Below are 12,284 nucleotides of genomic sequence, written 5' to 3'. Positions count from 1 at the left end.
AGGTGGGGGGGCCCCGGGTGTGGATGAGGTGGGGGTGGGGGTCCTGGGTGCGGATGAGGTGGGGGGTCCTGGGTGCGGATGAGGCGGGGGGTGTCCTGGGTGCGGATGAGGCGGGGTGGGGGGGGTGGTCCCGGGTGTGGATGAGGTGGGGGGTCTCGGGTGTGCTTGAGGTGGGGGGTTGAGGTCTGTGCGGCTGAGATGAGGGTTGCTGGTGTTTCTGAGCTGGAGGAACGTTAATGTGGCTGACGTGACTGTGAAGGGCCGATGTGACTGAGGTGGGGCCTGGCTTGGCTGGAATTGGTACAGCTGAACCGGGGTTTGTGATGACACTGAAACAGAGCTGGGTGGCATGGTGGGAATGGGGGTGGCGGTGCATGGGCTGACTGAGGAGGGGTTCTGGCATGACAGATGAGGGGCTTGGTTGCACTGAAATAGAAACATCAAACAGTACAGCACAGGAACAGGCCCTTTGGCCCACCGTGTCTATGCCAACCATGATGCCAATCTAAACTAATCCTGTCTGCCTGCACATGGTCTATGTCCTTCCATTCCCTGCCAGTTCATATCCCTGTTTAAATGCCTCTTAAACGTTGCTATCATATCTGCTTCCACTGTCTCTCTGAGCAGTGCATTCCAAGCACATGGCACTACTTATGTCTAAACAAAAAACACACTTTCCCTCTCTTATCTTAAAGCTATACCCTCTAGTATTTGACATTTCCACTCTGGGGGAAAAAGACTGATTGTCTACCCTATCTATGCATCTCGTAATTCTATGTTCTTGTATCAGGTTGCCTCTCAACCTACGACAGTTTGGAGAAAACAATCCAAAATTGTTCAGCCTATCCTTATAGCTAATACGGTCCAATCCAGGCAACAACCTGGTGAACCTCTTCTGCACCTTCTCCAAAGCCTCCACATCCTTCCTGTGGTGTGGCAACCAGAACTGCACACAACACTCCAAATGTGGCCTAACCAAAGTTTTATACAGCTGCAACATGAAAGGGGAGGTACAGTCATGGTTGAGAAAAAGGATTAGTGAGGTTGGGATGGAGGGTGTATCTGATGTAGATTGAAGGTGTTGAGGTGGCTGAGATGGTGGGAGCTCCAGGTATGGTGAAGCTGAGAGGAGACAGGACTGGTTCTATGGATCAAAAGAAGCTGGCTTTATATTTGGGGTCTATACGAGAACTGCCCCCTCGCCAGGCTTTGGAGATTGACCATAGGATCTTCTTTGGTTACACTGCCAGCTGATACCTGTCACATCTGTGGTTCATAGGATGGGGTGGGAGGAGCTCCTCAGTCACATGCAGGTAGACCTGGACAAAGCCTGCTGAGGTCAAGGTGCAGGAGGGAATAAAACACTAACTTGGTGCTTTGCATGCTGCACAATATTTTTGTTTTCCCCAGTTGAATGGCTTGAACATTTAGCTCACAATCACATTTCATGTTTATCTGGTCAAGCTCCAAATTTACACAGGGATAGAAAAAAAGCAAATGAAATTACAGGGGAACTGAAAAGGAAAAGGTGCCCAGACTTGTTTAAACGAGTGTATATTCAGCAGCTGTGCTTCCATTGAAGGGTTGTCTGATGTGCTGCCTCTGATCCAACACCAAAATTCACAAAGAGAGAGAGAGAGCTGAGATTTCCCAGAGCTGGAAGCAGAATGTGCAGCTTGGTTCCTGCTCTCTGTCGGCACTGTCAGGAGGGACAGGTCATGTACTTGTTAGGTTTAGGTGGTAGAAGCATAATTGGTATGGCTGATTTGTGCCTTTCTGATTGGTCACTGCGAACACTATTATTATGATTGGTTCTTGAATGTGTCTCTCTTCTCATTCTCTCTATCTCTCTCTCTCTTGCACCCTCTCTCTTACCAACCATCAACATAAAGAAATTTGGAATTTATGTAAGTAATAATTCTAAATATTATCAACAAAACACAGAATGTAATTAGTTTCTTTTCTATGAACATATTAAACTGTAAGACAGGGAAATACCATCTGATCTGTTCCATTGTGATGCCTCGTTCAGCCTTACACGCTTGCTCGTTACCCAGTTGGAGCCTTGCAATCTCTTGGGGAAGATGAAAAATTAGATAACAACTGAGACCAATTAAGAAAAAAAACAGATCTGGAAATTTCCCTTCTCCCCCTGTTTGCTTACAAAAATTCAACTCGTTTTTCTGAGATGAAACAATGGAACTTAAATTAAAATGTAAAAAGGCATTGGTGGTGAATATTCCCCGAGATGGTATTGGCTGGCTGCCAAGTGTTGACACAAACTCTGAAGCTGAAAACGAGTGATTTCATACAACAAAGACAAACCCTGCAACAACTTGCCTTTGCACATCACGTGTAATGCAGCCACGATCGTATGGAATGGCAGAGCAGGCTCGAAGGGCGAATGGTCTACTCGTGCTGTTATTTTCTACATTACTTTAATTGTAAAATGCCCCAGTGCACTTCACTGGAGTGTTACTGAGCAAAGTTTGACACCAAGCTACATTTTAACAGAGGTGATCAAAAGGCTGGTCAAAGAGGTAGGTTTTAAGATGTAAGTTAAACGAGGAGGGATAGGAAGATGTTTAGCAAGGAAATCCTAAACCTTAGGGGCCAGGAAGCTGAAGGCACAACTGTCAGTGATGGATCAATTAAATCTGGGCCTCTGCAAGGGTCCAGAATTGTAGTAGTGCAGATACCACAGTCTTGTAGGGATGGACGAGTTGTGGGAGCAATGAGGCAATGGGGAGATTTGAAAGCAAGGATTGGGATTTTAAAATCTTATAATGTGTTGCTTAATTGAGAGTTAGTGTAGGTCAGCAAACAAAGGATTCTGTGGCTTCTCACTCCACCACCAGCACATAGTAGCACCAATTTGTACCAACTACAGGATACATTGCAGTAACTCACCAAGACTCCTTAGACAGCACCTTCCAAACCCACGAACTCTACAAGCTAGAAGGACAAAGGCAGCAAAAGCATAGGAACATCACCACCAGGAAGCTGCCTTCAGGTCACACACCATCCTGACGTGGAAATATATTGCCATTCCTTCACCATCGTTGGGTCAAAATCCTGGAGCTCTCTTCCTAACAGCACTGTGGGTATACCTACACATTGAGGACTGCAGCGGTTCAAGTAGGCAGCTCACCACCACCTTCTCAAGGGCAACTAGGGATGGGCAATTAAATATTGGCTCGGCCTGCAAAGCCCACGTCCCTTGAATAAGTAGATTGTGGATCCTGCATTGACCTCATCAGCCACCTCAGAACCCATAAATCTGGAGTGGAAGTAAGCCATCCTCGATCCCGAGGGATGGCTTAAGGAGAAGAATAGATGAACAGATGCCAGCTAGGACAGGGGTAGTAGAGTTTTAGATTACCTCAAATTTACAAAATAAGGCAGGCCAGCCAGTCACAAGTGCAATGGAATAGTAACGAAGAAAGAGATGAGGGTTTCAGCAGCAAATGTGTGGAGGCAATAGTCCAGTGCGGTGATACTGCAGGGGTGGAAGTAGACATCTGGGTCCAATGTGACATTCACCTTGTGAACAATCTAGTTACATTTCAGTGGTGACAGAGATGGCTGGAGTCAGTGGCAGGGGAACAGAGTTTGTGACGGACCAAAGACAATGAATATTAACTCTAATTTTCTCTCCGTAAATGGTGGATGTTCCCACCATTTTCTATTCTTATTACTGAAGGCAATGACTTTGGTCTCCCAATATCCCAGCATTTGGATTGCGGAAAGTTTTACTCATCCAGTGTTTGATGCTCAAGAAATAAGAGGCCAGGAATGGGGAGAGAACGAGAAGTAACAGTGCGAGAGGGGGAAACAATCACTTGTTGCAAACATTATGGCAGAGACGTTAAACCTGTTACTGGAGCTGTAGATTCCCTGCATAACTCAGAAGGGATTCTCCCTTAGAAAGTACTTAAATTCACATAATGGGAAATATGGAAAGACAAGGAAAAGGGTGTGAAATAACTGCGAAAATCAACTTTTACCACAATGTTTTGCAGAAGAGTTGCATGTAAAACTGTTAATTATTAATGAGGCTGAATTGGTTTCACAGAGAGAGCTCATAGTTCACTAATAAATGCGACCCACCGTTCCTTTCAATTCTTCATCCTCCTCTCTGGAAATGAAAGGAACCATATAAATATGACTTCCTCCTTTTTATTTATACATGAGACAAACCTAGAAATGGTCATCATCTTTGATATTTTCAGTTCATATCTTTTCACGAAAATCCACAATTTTCTTGTATTTTCCTTCAGGAATTATTCATGCATTTGAACACAGGTGTAAACATGGGAATACAAGCTGCAGCAGCCCAGTATTCCTGGTAATGCACTGCGACATTTGTAAGTTTCATGGCCTTTTCACATTTACTCCTCACTGTTTATTCAGTGAGATTGTACACAATATTGGTGTGTATTAATAATTTTTCATATGTAAGTGTCATTCTGATGTTAATTAAAGCCTGTGCTGAGATTATATCACATCCACTATTTTTTTGTTTGTTTTTATAATGCATCACCAGATGCCCAAAAGGATTTAATTAATTCCTGTCTTCTTGTATTAAGCTCTGTGGTGATGTTCAGATATAGGAGACTGAAGACAAGAATGTGCTGACTGTACTCTACACAAAAGACCGAAGTAATTTCCCTAATGACTTTGTTAAATAGGATAAAGCTCTCTCCTTTAGCTACTTGTATACATTACTGTTTATCTGTCATTTATTTAGTGGATTTGACAAACTAATGTAAATCATATGTGTAAATAATAGCATTCGTTTTGAAATAACAATTACATTTATATACTCCCTTTCATATAATGTCCCTGAGCATCTTAGAGGTTCATGAGGGGGCATTCAGTGGACAGAAAGCACAAACCTGGGGGTAAGACCCTTGAGCTGACTGAAGATGTGATCAAAGCAGTAAGTTTTGAGGAGGATTTTTAAGATGGGGACATCAAGATTAAAGCAGAGTGGATATTTTGGAACATCCCAGGCCTTAGGGGCATTGTTGGTCGAGGGTTGTGTTACCAACCTAAGCTAAAGCATACAATGATCCAGAGTGAAAATGTGCTGTGTGGTACGATTGGAGAAGACTTCAGACGGAACATGAAACAAGACCATGCGTGGATTTGATGATGAGGATAAGTACCTCGGAGTTGCTGTGCCAGAGGTCAAGGAGTAAATCGTGAAAGAACAGATTTTCCTTGAATTTTAACATCATCCAGAATCAAAGTAGTTGGAAGGCAAGATTCAGCTTAACACCTCACCTTCATTAAGTGCATTCCAAAGTCACGGCACTCCCTTGTTGTGCTCAGACGTCAGTCTATTGAAGTACACTGAAATAGAACTTGACCTCATTCCAATGTGATGTAAACAATGAGCGTAGTAGCAGGATATCTGTCCTTGTGCTCAGGATAGCTCTGGTTTTGTAGGCAGTTGCAAATTAAATTGGAAAGATCTGTATTGTTTCATTTCAGAGGCCTAGAAAAGGTAGAAAGGACAAATATCTTTGATAGTACTTCAAGCTTTGTTCACTAAGTATCTTTTAAAATAATGTCCACTGAACACGTCCTTACTAACGTCCTCCAAATACTGTGGTGTAAAATGGTGAAAAAACAACTGTGCTTTAATATCCTGTGCTATATTTTGAATTTTCAAATATCATTTAGTCTGTCTGATTCATACAATTATATGCTCCTAATTATATGAATTAATATGGCTCAGTGACAGCAAGAATATTCCACAGTTAAAATTACAACCAGTCTGATAGCTGGCAGCACAGTGAACATCCAAGCATGACTTCAGTCCCCTTCTTTGTAAATAGACAGGCAGGAACAATTATTACTTGCACTTATGTAGCATCTTTAATATGGTAAACATCCCAAGGTGCTTCGTCAAACAAAATTTGATATTGAGCTAGATGAGTAGCTTGCTGTGCTTAAATTGGCTGCCACATCTCCCACGTCGCAAAGGTCATCACGCTTTAGAAGTAAATCATACAAAGCACTTGGTTATGTGAAAGGTACCATATACACACAGATGTTTTCCTTCTTTTACATTGAGGTAGGTAACTAAAAGCTCAGTCAAAGAGTTAAGGCTCAGAGCATCTTAAGAGTAAAAGAGAGATTTTAGAGAGGTTTTTGGGAGAAAACACCAGAGCTTTAGGGCCTTGGCAGCTGAAGGAATGGCCACCAGATGTGGAGAGAACATGGAGAACCAGACGTATGTTTCCCCCCACCCTCCTTTCTATTCAATAAGACCATGACTGGTTTGATTCTGACTCAACTCCATCTTCCTGCCAGTTCCCCCAGTGGCTAATGGGTATCCAATGTTCTCAAATAAACTTAACAATTCAGCCACCTTGGCTCTCTGGAATAGAGAAATCCGATGATTCACAACCTGTTGAGAAAGTAATCCTCTACCTTAGTCTTAAATGGGACAAACCCTTACTATGAAACTATGCTTTCTGGTTCTGGATCTCTCCACCTCAAGAAACACCTTTTCAGCAGTTATCTTGTTAGTCCCCCTTGGGATTTGACATGTTTCAATAAGACCACTTCCCATTCTTCTGAACGCCATGTATTCCAATCCAAAAGCAAAATACTGTAGTAGCTAAAAATCTGAAATAAAAACAGAAAATGCTCGAAATACTCTGCAGGTCAGCCAGCCAATGTGCAGGTAGAAACAGAGTTAAGGTTGATGGGAAAAATTGATGAAGATATGTTTGGAGGTAGTGTGAAGAGGGGAATGGATTTCAATGATTATGTATTCCCTCATACTGGTGTGGATTGGGCAAATAGGAAATCAGTGAAGTTTTTACATGGTACCTGTGTCCCATGGGCTTTTCTCAACCTCACAGTAGAGAGAGGAATTATGGAGAAATCTTAAATTTGGTCATCTTCAAAAATTTGTCGATGTCTGCTACATGATGTGATCTAGAATTCTGCATCCCATCTTCTACAAACCTCCTGCTAACATTGAGTTATTCTAAAAGACAAACAGGAAGCTCCTCAACCTTCATCATCTCTGTTCCAGAAACAAGGTTATCTTTTTACAGGATGCAGATGACACTGATGTATGGGTACATTTGAGCTCCAGGTCATTGTCGAATGCATAAATGTATCTTGTACTAAATAGCAGGAAGACAAAGGCCTTCTATCAATCTTCCTCCTGGTCATATCACTGTCCCCAGCAATCAAGTTCCGTGATTGGAAAATATGGATCACCTTGGGAACCGCCTCTCATCAAAGGCAGACATTGATGATGAAATTCAGCAGTGCTTTAGTGCCAAAGCACAAACTGACTAACAGAGGAAAAGACTGAAGTTTGGGATCTCAAACCCCAGCACCAAGGTCATGTTCTAGCAATGATCCTTACTTTCTTGTATGCTTCAGACAATTAACGGAAGCTCTGGAGAGCCACAAAGCTATGGAGAAGTACCGCCACCCCTGTCTCTGTAAAATCCTCTATGGCAGGACAGATGAACCAGCATTGACACTCTGATTGGGCCCAACTAACTCAGCTGGGTGGCCACATCATCCACATGTCTGACACCAGAGTCCCAAAACAAGCCTTTCACACTGAGCTATCAGTTTGCAGGAGTTCAAAGAAAATGCTTCAAGATCATTCCCAAAAGCTGCCTGAAAAATTGTATCTTACTCCCCACCTCATGGGGAAGGAGCATCCAGGAAGGCAGGGAACACCCTGATGGAGTCAGACAGAAGCTGCGCACAGGTAGCAGAAAGTGAGCACAACATCCCAAACAACCCACCCAACCTCCCTTTTAAGAACCCCTAGCCCCAAAGAGTCTGTGGGTCCCACACTGGCCACATCAACCATGGATCTGGATTGGAAGCAAGTCATCCTCAATCTTGAAGGACTGCCTAGGACAAAGAATACTGGAATGGCTGCTTTCATGTTCAATTTTATTAGCAGTTTATAAATTTGCTGAAAAAAAAGATGCATTACCTTGATTATTTTTGTAACTTCACTCGTGTTGTGACACAAACAACATGTTGTAATGCTGGCTTAGTCCCAGTGTCGGGAAATCAGTGAATTCTTTTATGAGATTGTTTCCCAAGATGTGCAGTATGCAATCTTCTTTCAGGTCCTAGGCTAGTGTAACGCACTCACGCACCAACGGTGTAAGGATTTCACTTCAATAATTAAATGCATTTTAATGGATTTTAATAAAGCACAGCATGATTTGCTGTTTGTTTAGAATGAGATGCTGCAATCTTTTCTGTTTGCCTATCTAGAGTGGGTGTAAAGAAAAATTCCTCTGATAAAATTCTTAAGAGACTAACACGGTTCTGAATTTTTCTTCCACTTTCAGTCTCTTTAGAGATGATTATTTTTATCTGATGTCTTTATTCTTTTGTTTCTTATCTACTGAGCTTCTTTGATATCACCATTAGTATCGACAGGGAATAGTTAAGTTGAAATGAAAATAGCTGAATATACTGCCTACAAACTTATTGGAAAGCGGTCTGTAATTGAAGTGTTTACTGGAATTTATCTAAGCCGCGGGAACATCAAAATAGGAGGAGATATGAAAAGCGGATTTTATGGTAACTTCCATGGAAATTCATGCAAGTTTGCGAGTTATCAGTTGAAGAGTCCCTTGATATTCACAAATCAAGGAAATGATGGAGTTTTTCATTTTTCCATCACTGGCAGCCATGCCTTCAGCTTTCTGGGTCTTAACCTCCAAAATTGATTAAGGATGTGATTAAGTTAGAGAGGGTGTAGAAATGACTCTCAGAAATCTTGCCTGGACTAGAGGCTTGAGTTATAAGGAGAGATTGGACAAGCTGGGACTGTCTTCTCTGAAGTGAAGAAGGCTACGGGGTGACCTTATAGAGGTTTATAAAATAATGAGGGGAATAGATAGGGTAGAGAGTTACAGTCTTTTACCCAGGGTAGGGGGGTCTAAAACTTAGAGGGCATAGGTTTAAGGTGGGAGGGAAAAGAGTTAAAGGTGATCTGAGGGACAAGTTTTTCACAGGAATGGTGGTGGATATCTGGAACAAGCTGCCAGAGGAGCTGGTGGAAGCGGGTATAATTCTAACGTTTAAACTACATTTGGAGAGGTATGAGGATAGGAAAGGTTTAGAGGGATACGGGCCAAATGCAGGCAAATGGGATTAGCTCAGATAAGCATCTTGGTCGGCATGGACGAGTTGGGCTGCAGGGCCTGTTTTTGTGCTGTGTAACTCTACAAACCTATAAATCTACTCCTTTCTTAATCCAGAAAGTTCTGGAAACACTCAGCAGGTCAGGCAGCATCTGTGGAAAGAGACCTAGATTATACATCTCAGGCTGAAATTCTGACGAGGGGCTTTGACCTGAAAGATCACCTGTGTTTCTTTTTCCACTGCTACTGCCTGGCCTGCTGAACGTTTCTAACATTTTTGTTTTTCAGACTTCCAACATCACAATTTTTTAATCATTTCCCTTCCTTAAACCTGTCCATGCATCTACCCTTTCCTTCTTTACACCACCCTGACCTCTGTGGCCAAGCTATTGGCTCATCTGCCCTTACTTGGCTCAGTGTCAACGTTTACTTGATAATGCACTTACGAAGCACCTTGGGATGTTTCACTATCTTTGAAGGTGCCTTATAAGTGGATATCATTGATGTTTTACATTTTCCAAATTGAAGATATTTAAGGGGAAGGAAGGCATGCTTGTGAGACTAGCCACCACCAGCTCGCATTTGTATGCTTTCAATCATATCTATGAGCCTAAGGATACTCACCTGAAAATTACTGAGGGCAATTGCCTGTAAGAAGATCTAATATTTAAGTATGCTTACAAAACATCAAAGTATCTTAAGAAATAGTAAATATGGACTATATGCCCTTTGGGCTTCCCCTCCATTCAGTAGGATTGTGTCTGAATTTTGACCTATATGTACCTATATGCTCAATTCCCTTTATGTTCAGGACTGTTTTGATTGCAGTTGTAAATGTACTGAGCATTCTTGGCTCTCTGGAGTAGAAAATCCAAATATTCACAACTCTCTGTATCAAGAAAGTTCTCATCATCATCTTGTTATGACCTCTAGCTCTCAGATAACTGCTTACTGTTCTCTATCTTACTTGCCAGAATGTTGAAGCTCACTTCCAATAGCTTTCTGCTGAAGTGGAGCTCATTTACAGGGAAACTATTCAACTTCCGTGATGGAAGGGTACTGCTGGCACTGTCTTGACAAAGTCCTCCAAATCCATTGGCAGGATAGGTAAAGCAATGACAGTGTCCTCTTCCAGGCCATCAACCTCAGCAAAGTCAGCTCCAATTGGGAGGTAACATCAGTCACATCCCCACACCTGACTTCCAAAAGAGGTAAAAGATTTAAAAGGGACCTGAAGGGCAACCTCTTCATGCAGAGAGTGATATGTATATGGACCGAGCTGCCAGAGGAAGTGATCAGGGCAGGTATAATAACAACATTTAAAAGCCATTTGGATAAGTATATGGATAGGAGGGTTTTAGAAGGATATGGGCCAAGTGTGGGCAAATGGGACTGGCTTGGTGGGCACCATGGTCAATTTGGGCTGAGGGGCCTGTTTCCATGCTGTATGACTCCATGTATTCTACTCTGAGATTACCAGGAGGACAGAGGAAACAATTCAAGGATATCCTCAAAGCTTCTAATAGTGGGATAGAAAGGGTAGATAGTGAGCTTTTTCATATGGTAGGGGTGTCTAAGACAAGAAGGCATAGGTTTAAGGAGATAGGTAGAAGGTTTAGAGGGCATCTGAGGGAGTTTTTTCACGTAGAGAATGCTTAGAATCTGAATGTACTGCCTGAGGAGCTGGTGGAGACTGGTATTCTCACACTTAAGAAGCATTTAGACAAGTACTTGAATTGCCAAGGCATAGAAGGCTATGGACCTAATGCAGGTAAATGGGATTAGTATCATTGGGTTCAACAGTCCCCATGGACTGAAGGGCCTGTTTCTGTGCTGTCTGACTGTCTTTGTTGACTCATTGAGAATCCCTGGCCTGCGAATGTTCAAAATGGAGGAGCATCTGAGACAACACTGAGAACTTTGAGTCTCTTCATTGGCAGTGCATGGAAACCCAGCAAAAATGAAGGAAAGCCCACCACCTCCCCCATTACCCACCTGCTCACCCCATTGAGCTTCTCCTTCCCCACCTGGGTTTGAATCTCTGAATCCCATACTGACCCCGTCAGCTACCGTGGAACCCACAGAAATGGAATGAAAAGAAGTCTTGCTTGATCCCAAGGGACAGCAAAAGAAGAAGAATATCTATAATGTCAAGATCTCCATAAAATGCTTTTTTTAATATATATTTCATTGAGATCTCCAATTATTCTTCTAAATATTCAGAGAATATAGGCCCATAATTCATAATATCATAAAATGTCGATTTCATCCTAGGGATAAACCAAGTGAACCTTTGCTGTACCTTCTCTCAGAGAACTATATTCTTCAAGTTTAAGGAGACCCAAACTACACCAAATATGGATGAGTATTTTAAAATATATTGGAGATAAGTCGACCTTGCTTGCATCTGTGGTGCCATTATGACCAGTCTTGCAGATATGTAAATACTGCAGGACCTGGCAGCTTCAAAGTCATCTGTAGAAGATATGTAGGAGATTTAAGGATATTTTCAGCCATCACAAGTGTTTCCATTGAAGCCTCTATAACAGTAGGAGAGTGATGCACATCATGAATGAATTCATGTGATTGCCAAAGATGGAGCATAAGAAGTTAGTTTTGCATTGGGTGCAGGTCACATTCAGTTGAAAATTCCCCTTAAGAGTTCAGCTGCAGATGTGGAAGTGGGATAGTGAGAACTCTATTGGTTAATGGCTTCCCTAGCACAAGTTTTGCTTGCCTGCTTATTCTGCTTCTCTTCCATTCCTCAATCAGAAAAATAGAAAAATTATGCAGCAAACGCTAATTATACAATTGCCCCTGGCTGATCTGTGTTGCGGTGCTCCCTTCGATATGTCATGCCTTTTGAACACCAATGAGTATTAAGGTAGCAAAGCATTGTTGTATCAGTGCTCAGTGCAGGCAGTAGCAAAGTGAATGGAGGTCATGAGCTAGTGTCAATCATTCCTTCAGAAACTAAACCAAGTGGCTGAATGACTTGCTTTCAGTCTCCACGTCTCTTTAAATGCAAACAGCAGCCCTTAAAGAGGATACAACCTCCTGTCCCTTCTTGACTTTGCTGGTTTCAACAGCCTCTGGTCCAACATGTTCTAGGTGATGGATAAATAA

The 12,284-nt window shown here is 42.3% G+C and overlaps 1 protein-coding gene across 2 annotated transcripts in view; it reads right to left on the bottom strand.

Moving 5' to 3' along the window:
* fam204a (family with sequence similarity 204 member A) overlaps positions 1-12,284 on the bottom strand; it is a 106,389-nt gene that overhangs the window by 86,726 nt on the left and 7,379 nt on the right. The window contains exons 2-3 of one of the 2 annotated variants that reach the window (XM_052027393.1): positions 5,290-5,503; positions 1,999-2,074 (exon numbers count right to left, since the gene is read on the bottom strand). The gene's annotated coding sequence lies outside the window, so the exon portion shown is untranslated. The remainder of the gene's footprint in view (positions 1-1,998; positions 2,075-5,289; positions 5,504-12,284) is intronic. The other variant, XM_052027394.1, reaches the window with a different exon arrangement.

Source organism: Pristis pectinata, chromosome 12 (assembly GCF_009764475.1).
Source record: "Pristis pectinata isolate sPriPec2 chromosome 12, sPriPec2.1.pri, whole genome shotgun sequence".
NCBI classification, from domain to species: domain Eukaryota; kingdom Metazoa; phylum Chordata; class Chondrichthyes; order Rhinopristiformes; family Pristidae; genus Pristis; species Pristis pectinata.
This window is presented reverse-complemented; position numbering and strand designations above follow the sequence as displayed.